The sequence below is a fragment of the Sabethes cyaneus genome, chromosome 3 (genome assembly GCF_943734655.1).
Source record: "Sabethes cyaneus chromosome 3, idSabCyanKW18_F2, whole genome shotgun sequence".
Lineage (NCBI taxonomy): Eukaryota > Metazoa > Arthropoda > Insecta > Diptera > Culicidae > Sabethes > Sabethes cyaneus.
In genome coordinates, this window is record NC_071355.1 from 210,639,975 (window position 1) to 210,664,726 (window position 24,752).

The following is a 24,752-nucleotide window of genomic DNA, read 5'->3' on the forward strand; positions in this document are numbered from 1 at the left end:
AACATTCCGGATGTTACATTCTGCTACGTTGTTGAGTCGATAACATCCGATATTTATATTCTCAGAAGAAGTTAAACGAACCGACATGGTGTTTTTAAGCAATGTGGAATGTATCTTTTGCAAAGTCAATTAGAGTGTTTGTAGAGCAAATCTGTCCCGATAAGAAACAGAACCAGAATCAGTTACTAACATAATTTGAAAATTAAAGAAAGATCAGAGTTGGTGAATACATATAATTGACAAATTAATAGACAAGAAATAATCTACAAGATAAAAAATATACCATTCTATACCATTTCGATACCTAAAGATACCATTTCGAAGAGTGCGCCGTCATTAGTCCGACAAGATAAACACTTTGAGATGAAAATTAGGATACACAAAGGTGGGTGCCACAATTGCTCACAGTGTGTTATTGTAGCCAAAGCAGAAAGACAGCTAATTTGGACAATTATTATAACGGTAATCTTTCCGCTAATTGTTAAATGAACTATATCGTTCGGTACGACCATAGAGGAATCAAATGGTTCGGTACGCTCATTGTTGAAGTATATGGTTCGGTAGGACCATAGATGAATTAAATGATTCAGTACGATCATTGTTGAATGAAGTATATAGTTCGATACGACCATTTGTAAGTGAAATAATTCGGTGCGATCATTACTGAATGACGTATATTGTCCGGTACGACCATAGTAAAATGATAAGATATGGATCGGTAAAACTGTCGAAAAGATTGCTTTATCCACTATGAAACAAGCAGCGGAATGTGTACATCAGCAGTTATGGAGGTTTAACCTGATTGATTGATTTATTTGGATTTTTAGCAGATAAAAAGGGTTGATCCATTTTCAACAGATTTTTGAAGGTGCTCTTACATTGAAAGGAAAGACACAGAATAAGAATAATATATTTAGTGAGAATGAACAAGCATTGGGCGATCCTTGGCTGCAAAATTTAGTGGCAAAAACATCAGGCAGAGAATGCTGCAGATCCAAGACATAAGAAAAAATTACTAGACAGACTAGAAGGAAGAGTAGAGTTCCGCATTACCGGAAAGACTAAAACAGCAATTACATGAAAGTTCCTCTTAGGCACACCCTACGTATCGAATCATACTTAATACAATGATTTGGGGGGAATGTGCTGGCACATCCCTACTAGAGTGCTACTGCTACTGCTACTAGAGTCAGTAGGATCGTTGCACTAGCCTCGTAGTTGTCCTGCATTCTAAGAACCGACTGCGAAGTCTGTCGGTAGAGAAGGGTCAAGGGTCTTAATGACGTTTATAACCTAGGGCTTTGCTTTTTTGCTTCTAATCTAGTCATGGTATCTGCGGGCTAAACGAAGTTATAATAGAAGCCGATTATAACTGGGTTCGAACGAGTCTTTGTAGGTTTTGAACCGCAGAGGACTGGTGGTAAGAACCGGAAAATCTGCTTTATGTATCAGTAAATCGCGTCTACTCAGAAACTCACAAACAAGAATGATAAATTGCATTCCAAAGTGAGTCCAAAATCAAGGATTCAAGGAGTAACTCTCTCCACAAATGCAATGCCTGTTCTTCGCAAACCAAACACTACAAAATATTGTTTGAAAATAAACCAACAAATCACCCGAATGGAATCCAGATCAGAGCCAAGCTTAGCATTATATATCTCTCGGCCTATGAGACCTGCCAGCTGGTGCACGTCCTTCGAATGAAAAAGGAAAAAAAATACGATAATCCAATTGGTCCTCCATGACACAATGAGAAGTGACAAATACTAAGGTGATCTGGAAATATTTCTCTGTTGAAGCTGAACTAAACCGAACTGGAATATTCCGGTGAATTCCAAAAGAAATACGATAGACGCTTTGTCTCTATCGATCGATGAATCTCAATAGCACTGAACCACTGATGCAAGCACGTAAATTGCTGGAATATATCGTGGCGCTGTGAACTTTATTTCCACTTTTTCTGCACATATCAAGTTGAATGTACTTAAAACATCACTCAATTTCAGTGGGAAACTGAAGGGCAGCATTCACCAAACTTTGAATCGTCGTGCCTCTAACGCTTTGGTAATACATAATACACTGACACCGTCTAAGTATCACATCCGAAATCACCGTAGACACGTTTTCTAGAGTACATTATGTTTTCAACGTTTCAATTTCTCAATCCAGTCTTTGTTTGTACTGTAGATATATTGAATATCACCTGAGCGTTTGCACCCCTGCACTGCATTTCTTTTTGTTATAATCACCATTGAATAAGTGAACTGTTTATTATTAGTTTTTATGCGTGCTTGTGTGTATTGGCTTTACTCTTCCTTCAATGGCTGCTCTACTTTACCTATTTCGTTCCACATGCCATTACTTTTTCCAATCATACCCATCTCTAACGAGACCTATAAATTTAACTATTAAAGTGCACTGTCAGGTCGTTTAATCGGGGTAATATAGAATCCAGTACGAAGGAAAGGTAATGAGGGGCGTAAGAACTTCACATCGAGTGGCCTGATTCTAGCCTGACGGCTACAAAGTCCTTGTCTTTGTAGCTTAGTTCCCGCACACCATTACTGTACCCTGTGGTAGCGTCCCTACATTTCCCCCTGCTTGCAGCAACTTTTTGATAAATGTTTTAAACTCTTAAACATGTACTTTTCTGTAGTCAAATCTATACCTATCAAAATGGGTTTCTGTCTGTCTTTCCGTATGTTCCTTATAGAATCGAAAACTACTGAACCGATTGGCGTGGAAATTTGCATGTAGGGGTTTTTGGGGCCGGAGAAGGTTCTTATGATGGTTAGAGACCCCTAGCCACACTACGAGAAGGGGCTCCCATACAAATCTATACCTATGAAAAGGATTTCTGTCTGTCAGCCCGTATATTCCTTATAGAATCGAAAATTACTGAACCGATCGGCGTGAAAATTTGCAAGTAGGGGTTTCTGGGGCCGAGGAAGGATGGTAAGAGACTCCTCCCCCACTAATAGGGGGGGGGGGACTGCCATAAAAATGAAACACCAATTTCTGCATAACTAGAGAACTAATCGAGCAAATGGAATCAAATTTGACATGTGGGAGTTTTTGGAGGCAGGAATTTTTTCTATAGTGAATTGAGACTTTTAACCTCTTTAGGAAGGGAATTATGACCCCTCCCCCTTTTAAGAGGGTGCGCCTCCATACAAATGAAGTACAAATTTTCTCATAATTCGAGAACAAATCAATCAAATGGAACCAAATTTGGTATGTGGGGTTTTCTTGGAGGCAACAATTTTTTCTCTTTGGGAGAGGAATTATGACCCTTCTTACCTATAGGAGGAGGGCTCCCATGCAAATGGAATACAATTTTCTGCATAACTAGAGAACTAATCGAGCAAATGGAATCAAATTTGGCATGTGGGTGTTTTTAGAGGCAGAATTTTTTCTATAGTAAATTGAGACCCCTGGAATTATGGCCCCTCCCCCTCTTAAAAGGGGGGGGGGGCTCCCATACAAATGAAATACAAATTTCCTCATAACACGACAACTAATCAAGCAAATGGAACCAAATTGGGTATGTGGGGGATTTTAGAGGCATGGATTTATTTTATGATGGTTTGAGACTCCTCACCCCTGTGGTAGTGGAGGCGGACTCTCATACAAATGAAACAGAAATTTTTGTGTAACTTAAAAAATAATCGAATTCGAGAAATTTTAGACTCTTCCATAAAACATTAGTCAATAACAAGACCACCAGAAACTACCTATAGTAACACTAGATGATTCAGGGCGAGACGGCCGCAGGCCACGGGTGTTGTCAGCGACCTGCCGTCGGAAGCACCAGGTTTTATGTACAGCACAGTTTCATTTTTGGCAATACGAAATTTGTCGGGTCAGCTAATAATAAATAATAATAAGCTGGGGTGTTTCGTGCCACATCAAGAACTCGTCTCTACTCCACTCAGTTCATGGTTATTCATCGCCAATTCTACGAGCATCTCGCCACTCGGATATTATCTTCGATCTTGTCATGCCATCTAGTAAGTTGCGTTCCTTATTCCTGGTGCCGGATTCGCCACACTATCGTCTGGCATCTTCACAACGTGGCCAACTCAACGTAAGATCCCGGCTTTCGATGGACATCTCTGCAAATAGTTCGTCCCTTTTACTCCTACGCAATTCTTTGCTTACCAATTGTACTCCACCACCTTTCGTTCAAATACGGCAAGTGCATGTACGTCTTTCGCAAGCAAAGTTACAGTCTCATGTTCGTAAAGAACAGCCGATCTAATTAGCGTTTTGTAGATCGTGAACTTAGTACAGTGTGGCATATGCTTTTTGATCGAAATGCCTTGTAGAAGGTGATTTCCAACTAGAATGCATCGTTGAATCTCCTTACTCCTGTTTCCGAATCCTACTTTATCTAGACGATCAGTATGTTTTACCGAAGAGATTTGGATAACCGCTGCCTAACATATTCGTTTTTCTCTGGGTGCTGTTAAATTTTTTTCGTTTTGGCTTTCGATTGGATGCCATTTTTCACCTTGATCTCGACTGCAACTTCCATCATATATTGACTATTTCGTCCGTCTTCCCATTTGGAGTTTTTTTATATATTACTTTTGATCAGTCGTACCTTCTTTATGACGAGACAAGTTGTTTATGAAAGATTAGTCAAAGCCACCTGCTGGGATCGCACTTTTTCCTAATTAAGCACCGATGTATCCTTAATTTTCTTATGATGATCAGCTACAAGCAGAAATTTACATCTTTCTTGACATTGGCAAGATTGACAGTAATTGCCCTCAATGCAGTGCCTAACAATCTGACAAGTTGAACCAATATATAAGTGAAAGTAGGCTTCCCATCATTGTGCCGATTGTTTGTTGGTAGAATCATGGTAAATTCAGTGCAGCGATTGATTCCTGCTGTCGCTACCTCGTTCAACTTTTTTATGAAGAAAAACTCCATTTTATCCTTCAGCATCGGTATTGATCAGCATGCAAGGATCTGACAAGGTTGCATAATGGGGAATAGTATGCTTTCTCAAGTATGATTTTTCCAACAATTCTTACTGTTCAGGAATTAGTGAATATACAAAAGCAAAGCAAAGAACGAGTGATTCCCTGATAAGAGCATTGCGACTTTTTGTTATTGACAATTATTCTACACTGTTTGGTTAGTGTACGGTCTAGTGTTATCGTAAAAGTTTCAGAAATTTTTATTTCTTATTTGGTTATTTGCTGCGTTTAAGCTGATCTATTTCAACTAAAATTAAGCAGCAAAACGCAAACAAAGAAAAAAGCAGCATTAAACCACTAGAGCACAGTTAAAAACTTTCTGAAAATCACCTTTCGAACGAGTTGTGTAAAGTTAGGTTTAATGTAGCACCCAGCATAATTATGACAACGCCGATGTCAGCAATTCAAAAGGCTAATTACGATCGGTAGCACTTCCGGCCGCACAGCACTCGGGTTTCCAATTACGAAAGTTAACTAATCTGTCGTCACGGCCCCCATCCGCTGCAGACCGGATAGACTCTATATGTTCCGACAAATTATGGAAAACTTTACTACGCTGGCATAATGTGTCAAAACAAGACTGTTGGAGTGAGAAGAGTAAATTGCCGGTAAATGAACTATCGTTGAATGTTAACGACGATGACGGGCAGCGGTGAGGTAGGTATATAGTTTGCCAGCAGCAATCCAAACACAGTATGACGTCACTTTCCCATATTTTAGTTACGCTTACTCGAGTTTCGCTCCTCGTTTGACCACAAGCTCGAGGTCCAGGTCAAAACGGACGGTGGCAGCCACACCAATATGTTCCGAAAAATTTCTATCGCTTAGAAAAGTAAATTACTTGTCCGATCAACTAAATCACTCACTTGCACACCGATCCTTACCGGTTTGTTTGGTTTGCTTACCTGCAATAAAACAGAGAAGGAAAACACAACAAAGTTAGAAACAACATAATCACTCAATCGAATGACGATAAAACAGTGGAAAAGTATAATCAAAATGTCGATGACCTTCCCCCCCGCGAAATGAACGAACAAAAAAAGTACATTACTCGGACTAGCGAGCAAAGTCAGTTAGTCCTCCACTCTTTCGAGTGCTCTACTCGAAATGGATAGTGTGATGGTAAGTGCATTCAATGGATCGAATCAATCGAATTGCCATTACCATTCCACCGAACTGACTGAATGATTCGATTTTCAACGGTAAAAGAAACTGTGTGTGGTATTTTTAAACCTATTGACTTTCAAATTGGAAGAACATTTTTGTTTGCATTTTTTTGGACGAAAATTTTCAAGAATCAATGTCGACATCTACCTTACATGTGCACAGATCATGCACACGTGATATTTCTAGTCCGGGGCAAGCTTTGTTTACGAAGCGTAACGTGAAAACAATCTTCTTTCGAGTTCTAATATACACACAAAATTGAAATGCATTCAAGGCTGCAATTACATCGATCGCACAACAGCTGCTGCCGTTGTTTCCTTGGTTTGGCAGAGACAAACATTCTCACCACCACATCCCTTAAACGGGCACTCTCGTCCATGATAGTAACGATAGTATAGCCGCGTAGTTCACCGCGGTTCAGGTTCATTAATAAAGCATGTAAACAAAATGTGTTGCAAGATACTCTCCCAGACAAACAAATTTTGAGCGATCTTTTTCAACAGCAACAACAACAACAACACCAAGAGCAGCACGTTGCATGTTGGCGTTTCAGATGAGCGATTTCACGCGAACGCTGGTGAGGGGTGGGCCCAAACGAAGGAAAACTCTTGCAGTAATTTATCAATTTCCCTAGTGCCGATCAACGGAGCACGACCGCGGCGACTTGGTCATTGCTTGGTCTGCATCAGGTGGATTGCGCTGCACAGGACTGCCGGCCCCGTTCGCCTCTTCCTCCCGTACCGAACCGCAAAATTTCAGTCCCGCACGGGACTATCTTCGAATCGCAAATTAATATGCGTGCTCCGTCGAAGCTTACTGGCCGAAAAACTCCACTAATTGGAAATTGATATATGCGCGAGTGTATGCATATGTACAACATTCGTTTTCCGTGTTGATTTACGAAGGCCTTTTCCATTATTATTTCGCGTCCGTGAATTGCGCAGCCCTGTTGCGATCGAGAAAAGATATTGGCCAGCAGCGGAGGTTGTGTGAAAGTTGGTAGAGGTAGACAGACGGCCAGAAGGTGTGAGCCAAAAGGCAGATTTACTGCGCTGGCCGGTGCGGCGGCGATGGTGCGATGGGGCGTTATTTAAATAATATTTACTGTAAGCTCGAAGCAAAAGCAAACTTATGTTTAGGTAGGTACTGCTGTTCGAAATAAAATTAACAGTTTATTAGCATAGACAAAATCTACTGCGTAAAAACGGTTAGACTGTTAATTACTGTTTTAATTGCAGATCATCGTGAATGGAAGAGTTGGATAATAATATCGTACACTTGTTTGCTTAGAACATGATGAGCAGTATCAATGTTGCACTAGTGACCGATAGTTCCTTGGGAAATAGCAGTCGGTGTGATCAAAAAATGGTTTAGTGTTAGTGGCGCGGGCCGCGTTGTTATCCAGCGGTATATCATCTTGAGCAGCCTTGAGTTCAATATCATCTCCATTAGTGGGAAGCGCAGATTTTTCTCCTGAATGTATTGTATTGTACTAGCCATTCCCAAAAACTACCAAAATGTTCGAAAAACAGACACTGAGGAAGCCTGCAAGTCGTAGGCGAAATACGTATCTGTCATTGAATAAAATACACATAGTAGAATTAAATTGGATAAGTTTTCTTATTTTTTATTTTAGACCAAAATGTGGAGCAAACGAACCATTGTATGTCACTTTGTATTAGGACCGTTAAACTCCACCTTAAGCTTTTTCTTGTCGACACGCTTCAAGATTTCGCGCTGCCCACGGGAAGCACGGACGAAATTCGTCTCTTGGTCACTTATTACGCACTTATGACTCGTATGACAAAGGAAAAATCGCCTTTTTTCAGAAACTGTAGCGTCGATAACAAGGACAATTGAAACAAAGTCCGATTCTAAATACTTCCTCCTGCCATGTTCACCAGGTCCGGCCCAATTTAACCGCAACCAACGTTCGTAAATCCCGCGCAACAGCTGTACACAAATGGCCATGGAAAATGACTAGTCCCGAGCGCACAACAGACAATGATATTATCCCTACTTCAAAATGTTGGGACAATATATGATGAACGCTTGTCACTATTGCATGAACGTTAGGTCAACAAGAAGATATCGTAGCTGTTAATCGTGGATACAGATGTTACATGGCAACCATGCTGTTGCTTCAGGTATCAGCATCTTTGGCTCGAGCAGCACGTTCCTGTTGCTGATGCTGAGCGCTACAAAAGCAAACCTAATCACACACTCACACTGTTACACTGTTTCGGCAACGGCAGTGTTTGGTAGTTAGTTACCAAGGTAACGTTGGTAACTTACCAGTGGTAAGTATTGTACGCCAGACATCGGGTGAAAGAAAGTTAGTCTTTTTGTTAAGTCTTTTGCTGTTTGTCCCTTTTGCTCAAGTTACTAATAAAGTATTGTCTTTAACCAGCCGACTTGCGACAAACACATATCTTATTGCAACACTTGTTTTTTGGATTCAGTTGGATTGGATGGGGAAAAGACCTTTTGAGATAGTCTAACATACGCCATTCTCAAAGAGGCAATCATCTTTTGATCATTACAAATTTTATAAAAGTAATTTTTAAATTACTTACACACAAATATACATAAATCATACACAGCTTAATAACTAATCAAATTTCTAGTCGACGTCATGCATATTAAAATAATCTTTGTGATCTTGTGATAAAACTAACACTGGACATGCAAAAATCAAAGTGAACATAACATTTATTAAAAATATCACTCATCGCCCTTATGGGTTCGTTTTGTCCGTATTCAGTACGCTGGTATTGCAGTCTTAGAAAGTCCCATGTTCTTAGGCTTCTAGGCGGGATGTTAATATTGATTGGATTAATAGGATGAAAGGCGAATCAATTTCCTGTAGTAGCATCTTTCTAACAAAAACTGCTCTGGAAATGTCCCTTCTTCTGGCCAGCGTATTTATGTCGAGTAAGCGGCAGCGATCAATGTATGGTGGTAACTCCACTGGGTTCTGCCAAGGCAAACGTCTTAGAGCATAGCGCAGGAACCTTGATTGAGCTGCTTTGATTCTGTTTGACCAAGAAACCGCGTATGGGCTTCATATAATAGCTGAGGATTCCGATACAGATCGAACAAGGCAGAAATCCAATGCTCGTAAGCAGTATGGATCATTAAAATCTTTGGCAAATCTTAAGATAAATCCCAAATTTCTATTCACCTGTGCTATAATATGCGAGTAATGATTTCTAAAAGACATTTGTGAATCCAATAGTACCCCAAGATCTTTTATTACTCTGTTGAGTTGCTCTTTAGAAACAGTATAATTCCAAAGAATAGGGGTTTTCCTACGTGAAAAAGAGATCACAGAGCAGTTAGATAGACTCAAGACCAGGAGGTTCCGGAAACACCAGTCATGAAAATCATTCAGATACTGCTGTAGTTCAATGCAATCTGCTGTCGAACGTACGATAAGGAAGAGCTTGAGGTCGTCGGCATAGATAAGACTCTAACAGCCTCTCCCAGACGAGATTCGAACATACGACGACTGGTTTATTAGGCCAGCGTCATATCTCGAGGCCAAGCAACACATTTGCCAAGTTTGGAGGATAACGTTCCAGGCGCTCCGAGATTATGGCGGAACATACGTACAGGTCCACCCTAGTAAGATAAAAATACACCCGGTGGTGGTAAATCACGAAACTTGCCGGAATGACGTCCGGCAACAGGCTACCAGTTTCTTGCGAACAGACCGAGTGCGTCTCTCTCGATGGCAGAAACAAAGAGCAGTCATAAAAAAGTGCCCCTTGCATTCACTAAAAAGCGAATATTAAAGCATTTTATTGAAATTACGCAACTGACTTTATATCTTAAATTCGTCGTACCGTTTTAAAATCCTTCCATCAACATTTTTCATCGTCCGAACCAGAAATAACAACAATGTTTACGAAGCTAGCGCGCATGTATTTGTGTAGAACGGGATGACAAATGTTATTCTGCAAAATTTCTGCAGGTCATGCAAGTTTTTCCGGCTGCAGAATAACGATAATGCGTTGCGTGAGTTATTTTCATTTTATGAATTACGGAAATTGAAACGTTTACTTCTTCGTCGCACGAAAAAACGTAGGAAATTTGGCTGCTAGGAATTCTTTAATGAAAAAAAGCATTTAAATAGATCTCAACACACTTTGATTGATCGCCTATGATAGTCAACGAATTAAAATATTAGGGAATAACTAATTTTGCATTGTGTGTCATAAAAATCGCTGATATTTTTAATAATTTGCGTTGAATAGGACGGGAATAGGCAATTACGACGAAGCAGCAACATACCCTATTAGACTACCTAATATAAGAGTGCGAAAATATTCGGCCGGCAACCGCAAGAGCGTGGCACTTGCCCACCTTTGCTTTTTTTTGTGTTGTTTTGGTTATAGAGCCCACAGATAATTGAATTTATACAAATAAAATTTTACTAGTGTCGAATAAGTTTTTTACCAACCGATTTTTAAAACCAATTCCGAAGGGAAGAGGAGAGGGGGTGGAATTGCGAAAACCTACAAAATATTTTTTTTTTTCATTGTGATTTGGTCATTCACCATACTACAAAATAATTTGCGATGGTCTTATTGTGCAATTTTTTTTCTTGTATCATTTTGCGTCATTTTTGTGAATTTTTTTTATCAATATTTATTAATAATTTTTCTGTCATTTTTGAATGCCTCCCAATTAGCTTCGAGGTACCAAGTAACATGCTGGTCTAAGCAGCCTGTCGTCATATGTTCGAATCCCGGTTAGACGGTGCTACTAGATAGAGTCAGTAGGAGAGTTTGCACTAGCCCCGAAATTGTCCTGTACTCTAACAGCTGGCTGCAAAGTTTGTCGAGAAAAAAGGGTCAAATCTTTAAACATTCGTTACTTGCGCTGTTGTATTTTGTACAACGCCTGTGAACCGTTAACTTTATCTCGGTGTATCTCGGGATTCCAGCAATAAAGAAAATTACTGTTTTCAGCAAAGTTGATCCGCAGACCAAAATCTTTCAAACGGTGGAAAAAGTTTCATAAGTTTTTCACCAAGTGGCATTAGTATTTGAGTGAATTCTGCTAGGTTTTAGCATGCCTATAAGTCGAAGTTGGCGCGAGTTACCGGTTACTAGTTAGTTGGTTTGCCGTCCTAAGACATAGCCTGGTGAACAAAGTTTCTCCAGTTTACTCAGTTGTGGGCTACCGCTCAGCAATTCCTTGGACATCGTGTACTCTCCACCAGGTCTCGCTCCATCTGTTCTGACCATCTTACTTGCTACGCCCATGGCCGTCTTGTTCCTATCGTGTTAAAGCAAACAGCATCTTTACAGGGCCGCTTAGTTGGTTTCGAGGTACGATGCTGGTCTAACAAGCCAGTCATCGTATGTTCGAATCTCGGCTAGACAGTGCTGCTAGATAGAGTCAGTAGGATCGTTGCACTAGCCCCGTAAGTGTCCTGTACTCTAATAGCCGGCTGCTAAGTCTGTCGATAAAAAAGGGTCAAGTTCTCAACAGGACGTTTATACCCATGGCTTTGCTTTTTATCTTTACAGGATAGTTATTCGGCATTCTTGCAACATGCCCTGCCTATTGTATCCGTCCACCTTTAGGATACTGGGTTCGCCATAGAGCTGTGTGTGCTCATAGTTTATTCTCCGCCTCCATATTACGTTCTCCTGTACACCGCCGAAGATCGTTCTTAATACTCGTCTTTCGAAAACTACGAGCACTTGCAGGTCTTTCTCGAGCATTTTCCATGTTTCATGCCCATAGAGAATAACCGGTGTAATGCGCGTTAAGAAGCGTACGGGGGCTTAGTTTGTTCTAACGCAATTACTTGTGAAGCCCATAGTAAGCACAACTTTTGCTGATAATATGCCTGCAAATCTCACGGCTGGTGTCATTGTCTGGCGTTACTAGTGAGCCAAGGTAGACAAATTCGTCAACTACCTCAAAGTTATCCCTGCCGATCGCTGCACTACTGCCTAAGCGGCGCTGATCGGTTTTGGTTCCACGGGCTACCATGTACTTTGTTATCCAAACTTTTCTGCTTCGCGCTTTAGTCTGGTGTACTGTTCAACCACTGCCACAGATGTTCGGCCGTTAATTTCCATGTTATCGGTAAAGCAGACGAATTGACTAGATTGGTTGAAGATCGTGCCCGCGTGTTGATACCGGCTCGGTTTATAAGACCTTGTAGCGCAATGTTCAACAGCAGGCATGAGAGACCATCAGCTTGATGAAGCCCTCTGTGTGATGCAAATGATCTCGATGATCCACCCGAAATCGGAACACAATACTGTGTACCATCCATCGTCGATCGAATCAGTTTGATCAGCTTCTTGGGGAAGTCGTTTTCGTCCATGATTTTCCATAGCACTTTGCGGTCGATGGTATCCTACGCATCTTTGAAGTCAACGAATAAATGGTGCGTGGGAATTCTGTATTTACGGCCTTTTTGGAAGATCTGCTGCAGTGTAAATTTAGATTCGTTGTAGACCATAAAATCTACTATTTTTTCATTCTTTTCACAAATACGTATTTCGTCCCCTCCTTACTTTATCAACCATACTACTAGCACAGTTGTTATAAAGCAGTTATGGCAACTGATTTAGAACTAGTTTCAGTCGTATTTTTAGCATTTTGTCTTGTCTATGTTTTTCCTTGTTCTTGGCTTTGTATTTTTATTACGTTTTGTTCATTGGTCTGTCTCGTCCACCTTCCTGATGGTAAAGTTAATCAGACTATGCAGTCCACGGTTTCAGAGTTAATGTAACTCCCACCCGGCATAATCAACCAGCACAGCAACCTGCTTTTCACGAGCTTTTCGCCAAGCTCCGAGAATAATCGTTCAATAAACAGTCTGTTTATTCGCATAAATTGGCGTATGCATTCTTCAAACAAAATAAACAAGATATAAATCAACGCAACCTAATTGGCCCTATTTTGACTGACAAGCGCCATTAAAGTGACAAAGTATTTAATTGGAAAAGTTTATAGATACGGTTGTATGGCTTTAAACATTTTTCACAATAAAAATGCGTTTTCTCGATGATGAGGAGTTGGTCGTTACGTCAGCTATGAAACCATTGGCAGTATGATTGTGTAGGCAACAACTCAATTCGACAGTAAAGACGAGAATTAAGATTAGCTTACCTGCTTTGTCAATGAACATTAGCAATTTTAAAAAGGATTCAAATGTGATACATCTCAACCGTCTAATTGCTACATTATTAGCACTGAATCATATGTTACCAGCATCATCATCATCATTACCAACTTACCAAGTGAAACAAATACACTTTCGAAACTAAAACTAAATAAAAAAAATATTCTTGACGGCGGAAATTGTGACTTCAATTAACACCAAAACTTATGTTAATCAAACCATCCAAAACGAGACCATCAAACATAAACAATTAGCCGAAATGATGAATGTATCTGAACTGCCAAGGCCAGCTCCTAATAGCGCCTGCTAATACAAGCATAACCGACACAACTTAGCGATCTGCAATCGGTAATCATCATCCGCCGACCAAGAAGCGTGCTAGAAGTGTACATATATTCCAAATCACATCACTTCACAGCCGCGCGCCGGGTGCAGCCGCAGAATTGGCATGATGATCCGAAAAATGAACGAAAATCTCAACCGAACCGGAACAGCACTATTTATAGACGATTTCCTCATCTCAAGCATGAATGGCAGCAGTGGCAGCAGCAGCCAGTCAGTCAGTCAAGCGACGACGACGGTGGCCAACTATTCATTCCAATGCTCCACATTCACAAAACAGTCAGCAACAGAGTAGAGCATGACGGCCACCGACCGGCCGTTTGGTTGGTCCGCCGGTCCGTCGGTCGGTGGCAGCACGCTTCTTCCCGACAATATCGATCGTCAGCTACAACAAGTTGCTAAACTACGACCAGATCCATTTATATTTTGGCACCACTAGCTAGTGCTAGTGAGACGCACGACAATCGACCATTTCACAAAAATTATTGGCACCAATCATGGCGCCCTAATAAATAAGCAATTTTTAACCCCAATTTCGGTGAGATCACCCTAGCTTAGTGGCAGCTTTCTGCAGGTTGGACAGTTGAAAGTTAATGTTTGAACATTAAAGTGTAAATAGATTAACGTTCATTTGTCAATTTGATGACAGTTATGATGTGTACACAACGAATTAAAATTTATTGACCTAAGCAATATTCGGTGAAGAACGCATTTGATCTGCTCCAGCTTTTGAGCACTTCATATTGCAAATATTAGATGTTTATTTAGTACACACCGAACAAAGATGGGCAGTTTCATGGACTATGTTATTAATTTTTCAGCTGTTACGCTGAAAAATAGTTTTTTTCTGTTTTACTTTTCAACCAGTAAAAGCCAAACCAGCTGCTTGAGTTTCACTGAAGTCGAAAATAAACCCGTCTAGCTCGACATTAATTAAACATCCTGGCCAACGAACCAGATCAGATTTAAAGCATGAGTCATAACGCGTCACGTGTGTGAAATATAAAATTAGCCGCGAAAAAAGAAAACCCAGTCCCTTTCCCGGTTCGAGCCGCAAGATCAAGTTCACTGACGTGATTTAATTAGTCATTTGGGTCATGAAGACGTGTATAGCGAAACCAAAAAAGTGCGAAATATGATTTCCATCGAACAAGGAAACAAATTTCTTCAACCGCGCAGAAGCAGCAAATTCGTGCCGGATGTTACGGTTGTTCCGCTGCTGCGATCGTTCACGATCGTCAAAGGATAAGGCGGTTATTCAATACGACGACGGAGGTCAACGCTTGCCAATTGTTCGCGTGTCGATCCTAGCTGGTGAGAGTACGCATATGTATGGTGAATGGATGGTGTTGTTGAATGATTAAAAACTGCGCTTCGCAATCATCGAGTGCCACCGTTTCAGTTGCGTGCCAGTGAGTAACCGTTCAAGTGGATTGCTCTTGAACGTCAATCCGTTCTGCTGAAGCAGCGCAACTACTTGACGCCAGTAAAGGATGCGCAAATACAATTGAAAGTTAGTTGTAAAACCATTTAGAAAGGCTTGCACTTCAATTGGTTCGGTAGTAAAATCAAATTCATTTAGTAGATGTACTTGATCGCGTCGAACTCGAAACTGATATTCTCCATGAGTTTGACTGTAAAATATCCCACAAAATAAAAATGACTGTGGCAAATTTCAATAAACATTTTAATAAACACAAATTCCTTAAATAAGCCAAGTAATTGAATGTTTTTTCCTCTAATTAGCTTTCCATCCCATAAATCATGAATCAGCAGTGTACCTCGAACCGAACGTGCTAATTTGAGATGAGGAAACGAACGTAAAGAGAAAACCCGAATTAATCCACCTAGCGGCGTGACCTAGCCTTTCTACTGCCACAATAATCATTATTTAATTTCTCAGGAACATCTATTTATAATTAACTTGACTATATTTTTAAATATCCGTTCCGTATTCCTCAAAATCCTTATTTGCCAGTAAAATTCCCAACGTATTGCGTAGAATAATTAAATTTTCTTTCCTTGGGTGCGTAAATACTTGTAACACCTTATTTAGTTTTATAATCGGTCGGCGTTAACTTTCGGGCTTCAGAGCCACATATGAAACTTGTTTTGAATTGACTATATAAAATATGTGTTCACAGCAGATTTTTTGATATTTTGATATTAATACCATGCGTTCAAAAGCTAGCATCTTTGAAAAACAAGAGTTCAGAAAAATTATTATTATACTTCGCTTTTGAAGAAAAAGGATATCGACAACAAAATGATTAATCTAAAAATTTTACTATTAGTTTGCTTCGCTTCAATTTTGCAATATATCTGAATTAGAAAAAATAACTGAATAGATATGCATTAGATTAGAAATGCATTAGATATGAAAAAGAGAAATTGAACTTTTTCTTAGCTGGCGGTCATTCAGATAATTATTTTTGCATGAAAATCAAAACTTAAGCTTCTTTTGAATGTACCTTCATGCAAAGATAATCATTAGCTTGATCGCATCGTTTTTACAATGTTAGAGGGTTGGGAAAACAAGATGAGGTCGAAAAATAGTGCAAAAGCTGCGTCACAAACATGCTTGAGAATGGGAAATATGATCGATATGATTTCCAGTGCTTGTCATTTTTGATTTATTTAAACATGATAAAACATGATACATGACATAAGACATCTGTCCTTTAAAATGTCACTAACGGAAACAAATCTTACAAAATTACTACCGTGCAACGTTTACTTCCTATTTTTCATATAACATTTCTAAGCTCTAGTATCTATGGATTGAAAAGAGCATCTATTAATGCGCAAAGTTTGTTTGAAATTTGTATAAATTTATTTGGACAAATCAACTCACTAGTATTTTTAATCCTATATACCACTATACCTACATGCTTAATTTAACTTCTTTTCTTCGCTTTTTGCTTTTTTTGTACTATTGTGTGTAACAGCAAGTGAACAAAATGACAATTGAAATCTGAAATCAAAGAAAAGAAAAAACTTTTCGATTGAATCCCACTATTTAATATTTATTTGCAACAGATACGTAGTTCGCCTACGACGTGCAGGCTTCATCAGTGTCTTATTTCAAAGCGTATACGTATCTGTCGCGAATAAATATTAAATAGTGGAATTTAGTCGGTAAAAGTTTTTTTCTTTTCTTTTATTTCAGAGTTCGTATTCCACTAAGAGGCTTCAAAAACTTCAGACAATTGACATGTTTCTTACTTTTCTTGAATTTAAATGCAAATTTAAAAATTGCGAATTGTCACCACATACACACACACACACATACATACATACATACATACATACATACATACATACATACATACATACATACATACATACATACATACATACATACATACATACATACATACATACATACATACATACATACATACATACATACATACATACATACATACATACATACATACATACATACATACATACATACATACATACATACATACATACATACATACATACATACATACATACATACATACATACATACACACATACATACATACACTCATGTATCACACACATTGAATACTATCAACATTTGTTTTGATTTCACACGTTTTAACGGTTTAATATACGGTGCTTAAATGTTAAAGTTTAAATAACTTTTGAATGAACCGTCCGATTTTCAATAACTCGGTTTTGTTTGATAGATCTCAGCAGTAATTTTCAAATAATAATAAAATGTGTGATGTTTTTCATTGAATTAATGCTTATATGTTACAAAAATATGTTTTAAATACTATTTTTTCACATTTCTTTATGTAACTTTCAAACTACAAGTCCAATCATCATGAAATTTGGAAGTTAAGGGTTTGCAAGGCTCCTCTTTCATATGCAATCAACTTTGTTCAAATCGGTTAAGGGACCTATGAGATAATGAAGTCCCATATTTTTCGTATTTTTATACATAACTTTTGAACTAAAAGTCCGATCAGTATGAAATTCAATAGCGACCAATGGGACACCTAGACCTTTCATTTGACACTAAGAACATTAAAATCGGTCAAGCCATCTCCGAGAAAAGTGAGTGAGATTAAAAGCGTCACATACACACACACACACACATACACACACACACACACACACACATACATACACACACACAGAAAATGCTCAGTTTTCAAAACTGAGTCGAATGCTATATGACATTCGGCCCGCAGGACCTTCTTTCCATTTCCGGTTTTCCAAGTGATTTCTATACCTTTATACTATATATTTATATAGTAGAAAGGCAAAAAGTCAAAAGTTCCGCCCCGGTTCCCAATGCGATCACGTCTGTTCACACCAAGTTGGCCTACAACGGTAAAAATTCGGCTGAATGTTTGAATCTCTACCTCCCGAATAACAACGTTGTTAATGATGATGTTGATGATGAACACAACGATGATGATAATCACGGATTTTCTTTTCTTTTCGCCGAACAACACCGAAAAACTCAACACGCTCGAAGCACAGTAAGGTTTCGCGGGGTCAAAAATTATAAGGAAATCCAAACAACAATAGCAAAACTTGCATTCACTTTCATCCGAGCATTTCTTTCGCCACACAGATCGAGCAAAAAAAACTCACTCGTACAAACCGAGTCGAATCAAGACAAACCGAAACTTCGACACCCAAAACGGAGAAATTTCACGCGAAGAAGCAAATCAAAACAAATCTCGCGATCGTGCGAAGTTGCATGCCGTCTTCGTCACCGACCGCACCGTAGTATAGGCGCCACCACCACGACACATCGGCATCCACGATCTTGTTGTTGCTGTTCGCAGTTACTGTCAACAACACCAGAAAAAGGTGAAAATGTCACTTGTGGTTAGCGAGAACGAGCGACAAACAAAAATAAATGACAAACGCGGTTCACGCACGGTTCGGTTGTTCGGTGTCATCTGTTCGGGAAAAGCGTTCCCTCGCAACTGAATTTGGTTAATACTTTCTCTGACTGACGGCACAGCGGCCCCTCAATGGTGGGGAAAACAGATGCCGCCGCCATGAGAATGGCCTGCCTGCTAAGATCGTTTCATTTGCGATTCTACTGGCCGAGATGAATTTACGTACTACCTAACTCTAGGCCCATTCATTTACATACATATGGACTGTACTGTACATACGTAACGTAAGTTCGCAAGTCCGAAGCATTGAAAGTGATCGCGAAATGGCCCCGAGAGAGCGCGGTTCATTGCGAGCGATTTTTTTTTGGACGCTGAGATCTCAGGGTTACGTACGCCGAGAGCGGGTGAATTCGGTTTCAAGGTTATGAGCATTGGTCAAGACACAGAAATCGTTTGTAAATCGAACGTACGTAATGTAAACAAATCGAATGAAAAATATTTTCGGCAGAACTAACATGGTAGTACTTAACAACTTGTTTTTTTTTCTTCCATCTTTGCTTACAGGGTGCAATAGGAAGAAATGCGAAAATGTTTAAATTATTATTTTGGGTTAATTTGTGCTACTAATGAATTATTTATGTTGACAGTGTATTTATTTACGTTTACGTTTACTTTCAAGTGCTGCATCAAGAACATCGGAATTATTTTATTGCAAATTAGTGAAAATGTACGCCAAAAAAGTGATTATGAGTTTGCTGATTGCCAAAAAAACGCCGAAGGAGATTGCCAAGGTGAAAGAATGTCACTTGGTCACAGTTTATTGCATCAAAAAGCCTCTAAAGGGTGGTCCTAAGCTGAGGAAACCGTGAAGTGAAAGTCTACAGTTTGCACGTACACCAAACGTGATCAAATCCGTTCGTGCAAAGATTGCAAGCAGGGACGTTCCATAAGAAAACTTACCAAGGAAGCCAAAACTTCTGGAAAATCCATGCAAAGAACCATCAACAAAGACTTGCACACATCTTTCAGGGCTAGAGTAAAATGCCACTTGATTACGGAGCGGGTAAGGGAACTACGAGTGACTCGTTCGTAGAAATTGTTTTTTTTTGTTGAAGGGAAAAATGATAACCCTGTTCTCTGACGAAAAGCTGTAGATCGATTCATTCCACCAAAGAAATTTGAGGATACCCTGAAGAAACTGAAGTTAAAGGTCCAATCCAAACTTACGGCTGATGTCATGATGTTTGGCTTGGTGGGCTCCAAGTCTGCAAAACATCTCAGTAAACACCGTGTAGCAACAAATCGGTCAGTTTCCTACTCTGAGAGTCGTCCTATGCCGGTCATTCTTCAAGACAAGCGTGGACTGTGCAGATTGACTGAATATAAAACCCATACAAACACGAGTCTTCTCTGTCAATATACACAGCTGCATATTCATATGCTTCTCCAAAAAGGCTATCTACTTAGACTTTGGTTGGGACTTGTTCACCTAACGGTTTTTAGCGGTTTAACGGCCATTTGATTCGAACGGAGAACTCCAATCTATCGTATTTTCCGAAAACAGGATAACTTCGAAGAAGGCAAACGCAAATTATCGGGACTATTCGTAAGTTTTGAGTGTGACATCGAACTAAGCAAAATTGGATCTGTTCACTCCGAAAAAAAAACGCTACACTTCGGTGGCCTGTGGGAGAAGGTGGTGCAAACTGCTAAGAGACATTTATTTCAGCAATTGGGTAGTACGCGCTTTACGTTTGAGTTTGCTTGCGCACTGATGTCCCTTTCGGACTACATCAGACGGTTCCAACGACCTTATTGTTCAAAGACACCGGTGCACCGGTTCAGGCCTAGCCCGATTTGCAGATCTACAGTACATTCCGGTGAATGCACTCGATCGCCTTCATAGGATGCAACAACAGCGTACAGAAGTTTTGGTCTCACTGGCGATAGGAACGTCTGCTGGGAGTTGGCAACGGATACGAAAGGTGCTGACCGAAACGACGAAATCCAACCCGGTAGGATGGAAATATTTGTTAGATGGAAAATAGCTCTTGCGTTGAGGCATCGTTACAAGGTGGAAAGATGTAAATGGGAAAGCGGTGCGAACAACGATCAGGAAGTTCAGTGAGGACTCATAACCAGAAACGGATTCGAAAACGAGGGCGTGCCAGCTCGAGTTTAGATAATCGTATAATGAAGGCGTTCAAGTAAAAGAAGGCGGTTTCAGTATGGGATGCTGCCAAAAAGGGCGATACGTCGAAATCAAACGTTCATCCCACAAAAAAACGTGTGAATCTCCGAACCTATAAAAAGCAGAAGCAACTGAATAGAACCCCAAAACAAGAACCATCGATCAGACCCAGGGTGCGAAAACTGTACAATACGGTGCATGCTGGGAGTTAATAGTGCACAAAAATAAACGACGAAGCATACGTAAAATTCATCTATAAATCTTTGCCAGGGCAACAATATTATACGGTACAAGAAAGGCAAGTTATCAGCCAGTTTGAACCATCCGTTTAAGTAAAAAAAATTGGTGAAAGGTATTAGTGAGACAAGCTATTTGTGGCTACGGTAAAATTTCCTAACCATTCTTTACAACTGCCTGATCAACAGCGAAATGTAAGTCAACAAGTGTTTACGAAAACGACTTCCACCCATGAGCCACCAAACCAAACCAAACCAACCAAAAGGCAACAGCCATCCTTAGCGTCTTGCCATCACGCGAAATCAACTCAGAGCAACTAATTATAGCATGTTTTGATAAGGTTTCTCGACCTTTTACCGAGAAACATCAACAAAACATACTATAATAATTGTTACGGTGATTAAAAATAAAAAGTCAAAACAACAGAGTTGCTTAGCTGGTTGCCTAGTACTAAATCAGCACATATCACAAGTAACAATTTGGGTTTTATTACACTCGTACGATGGCATTTATGACCAAAATTGGTCATGAAAACCATAATAAGAGTGTTATAAAACTTTTATTGTTACTTGGGATGTTAAAGCGCATATCGAATTATCATTGTATAACCGCGTGAACATCCCTGTCGACCTCGAGGCTCGACAATGGTCTAACAAGCCAGTCGTCGTATGTTCTAATCACGACCGAGACAGACTGCTAGAGTCAATGGGATCATAACACTAGCCGCGCATTAGTGCTGTACACTAACAATTGGCTGTGAAGTTTGTCAAACAAAAAACCAGAAGGCCATATTCCATAGAAATATAGCAAAAAAACTATGCTTTTATAAACGTATAAGGATTGGATTTAGAGTGGAATTGCACTATATAAAAATTGGATTTGAATTATATTCGGATTGAAATTGGATTGGATTGGATTGGATTTAGATTAGATTTAGATTTAGATTGGTTTGGATTTGGATTAAATTTGGATTGGATTTGGATAGGGCATGGATTGGATTCGGATTAGAATTAGATTTAATGTTGTTTTGATTTAGATTAGATTTGGATTGGATTCCAATTGGATTTAGATTCGATTTGAATTGGATTTGGATTTGAACCGGATTGGATTTGGATCAGATTTAGATTGGATTTGGGTATAGATTTAGACTTGGATTGGATTTGGAATGTATTTGGATTTGGATTGGATATTGATTGATGTGGATCAGATTTGAATTGGATTTAGATTGGATTTGGATTGGATTTCAATTGGATTTACATTAGAATTAAATTAGATTTCGATTGGATTTTAATTGAATTTGGATAGGATTTAGATTTACGTTTGGATTGGGTTTGGAATGTATTTAGATTGTATTTGGATTGGATTCTGATTGAATTAGGATTTCGATTGGATTTGGTTCAGAAGGGTTTGGATTGATGTGGATTAGATTAGGATTGGATTTTAATAGGATTTGGATTGGATTTGGATTGGATTTGAATTGGATGCTGATTGAATATGCATTTTGATTGGATTTGGAATAGATTTCGATTAGATTTGGATCGGATTTGGATTGGATTTGGATTGATGTGGATTAGATTTGGATTGAATTTGAATTGGATTTGGTTTGGATTTGGATTAGATTTGGATTGGATTTTCATTGGATTTGGATTTATGTTTAGATTGGAATTGGAATGTATTTAGATTGGATTTGGATTGGATTCTGATTGAATTTAGATTTCGATTGAATCTGGATTAGATTTCGATTGGATTTGGATTGGATTAGGCTTGGATTTTAATTGGATTTGGATTTAGGTTTGGATTGGATTTGGATGGGATTCGGATTGAATTTGGATTTCGATTGGATTTTAATTGGATTTGCATTTAGGTTTGAATTGGATTTGGAATGCATTCAGATTGGATTTGGATTGGATTCTGATTGAATTTGGAAGTCGATTGGAATTGGAATTTAATTGGATTGGGACAAGAGGCACAGAAACAAGAGTTGCTTAAACGCAATATTTCAGATGCATTCGTCATCGGCTTCCGCTACAATGTTCTTGAAGCCCAATTCATATTATTCACATATTTATTACGTGAAATCTTGCGTTTGCCGAATGTTTTCTCCAATAAATTTATTATGACACCAGGTTGTATCATCTTATTGAAAGTACAGCTCCTTCACATTAAGGGCACTCAATTGATGCACCAAAAAGCCGGTCATCATGGCCCTGTAGCAGTCACCATTAAGTGTTACGTTCTGGCCACTTTGATGGATTTCCTAATGAAAGTTTATTACCACTAGTCGATAAATGAAATAGCCATAATGGCACCAGCGCCATGTAAACAACCCTTTAAAATTGAAAACAAATATAAATTTTATTCTAGAAAAATTACAATAGTGAATAAAGCATGGTACCCAACACCAATGCAAAAAGTAATATGATCCGCGCAGCAAACGCATCACCAGCACTTTCCTGAGGGTCGATGTGGAATGATGCTGTCCAGTTTGCTATTTTCGGAAGATTATCGTTAGCCCATTTGATGTTTCTTTTGGCTATTTCGTAGACCTCATTCTGAACAAAAAATATGTCTTCAAACGTATGATTATGTATGAAGGCGGCATACATTTGCAGCTGTTTCTGTGTACTGATCGCGTACTTTAAATTACTGACAATGTTGTATAAACTACCATATCTAGAAAAGAAAAGCGGTTAAACCTAAGAACATTGCCTTGCAACACTTTACAAACACTACCTTTTGTGCAGCGTGCTCGAATCATTCGCCAGATTGCGAAGAGCAATCTCTGTTCCCTTCAGTCCACCTAACATAATATAGTTAAACATCATTATGCGATCCTGTTGGTCGATGGTTTCCGCGTTGGAAAGAGAAATTGACAAGTAATGGATAAGTCTCTCCTCATTGGTCGCGCATCCGCATCCGGCCAAAATGTCATTTAATTCTTCAATATTTATACGCTTCTCTTCGAAGTTCCGAACGAGGTAAAACATTCGACGTAACACCATGGCCCAAATGTTGAAGTTGTCGCTTCCCTTCATCGCACCGCAAATCACCGGAGCCCGCATATCCGGTTCAATCGTTTCGAATTGATCGAACAAACTGACAGCTTCCTGCAAACATTTCGGCACACCTAACTCGCAGGCTCTCCTTCTAACTTCGACACGATACAGTTTGGAAATGTGATCCGTTTGATGGTTCAATAACATTTTATCATAAATCTTCCCTACAACATTGGTTTGAAACGCCTGATATGAGGCATAGTTATCGTTTCCACGCAAAACACGATCCAAATTCTTAAATGCTTTCAAGCCTGCTTTCAACGGAACGATGTCCGTTTCATTGGAAAGATACGTGAGAATGTTCAATAATATTTCAACATCCAAAAGATTATCTCTGGCCAGATACAGTGCATCATCGATTAACTGAGCACGAGTCAGTCTCGGAATCTTTGAATGATCCTTTTTCAGCTGTGCGACCAACAAGCTCCAATTATACGTATCGTAGTTAACTCGATAGTAGCCATTTCGGTTGGGGTTGAACAAAATCCATTCAGAGGAGGATACATCGAGTGTCACCAGTATAAATTTGTGGTTTGCCCATGGCGGAAACCATTCGAAGCCAGTTGAGCCAAATTCAGAAAGCCAGGGCAGAGGGATATAGAAGGTTTCGACAGGGACAGCAGTGATATAAATCTCGTTTGAATAAGTTCTCCGTACTGTAACGATTGGGTAGGAAGGGTTGTTTGTCCAGCTTTTCACGAATTCCCTTATCGGTGGTACCCACATCTGCCTCTTATCGACGGACCTCTCAAG

The 24,752-nt window shown here is 39.4% G+C and overlaps 1 protein-coding gene across 2 annotated transcripts in view; it reads right to left on the reverse strand.

The window, feature by feature from the left end:
• Window positions 1–24,752, reverse strand: part of LOC128743604 (serine-rich adhesin for platelets) — a 374,341-nt gene that overhangs the window by 34,939 nt on the left and 314,650 nt on the right. The window lies entirely within an intron of this gene.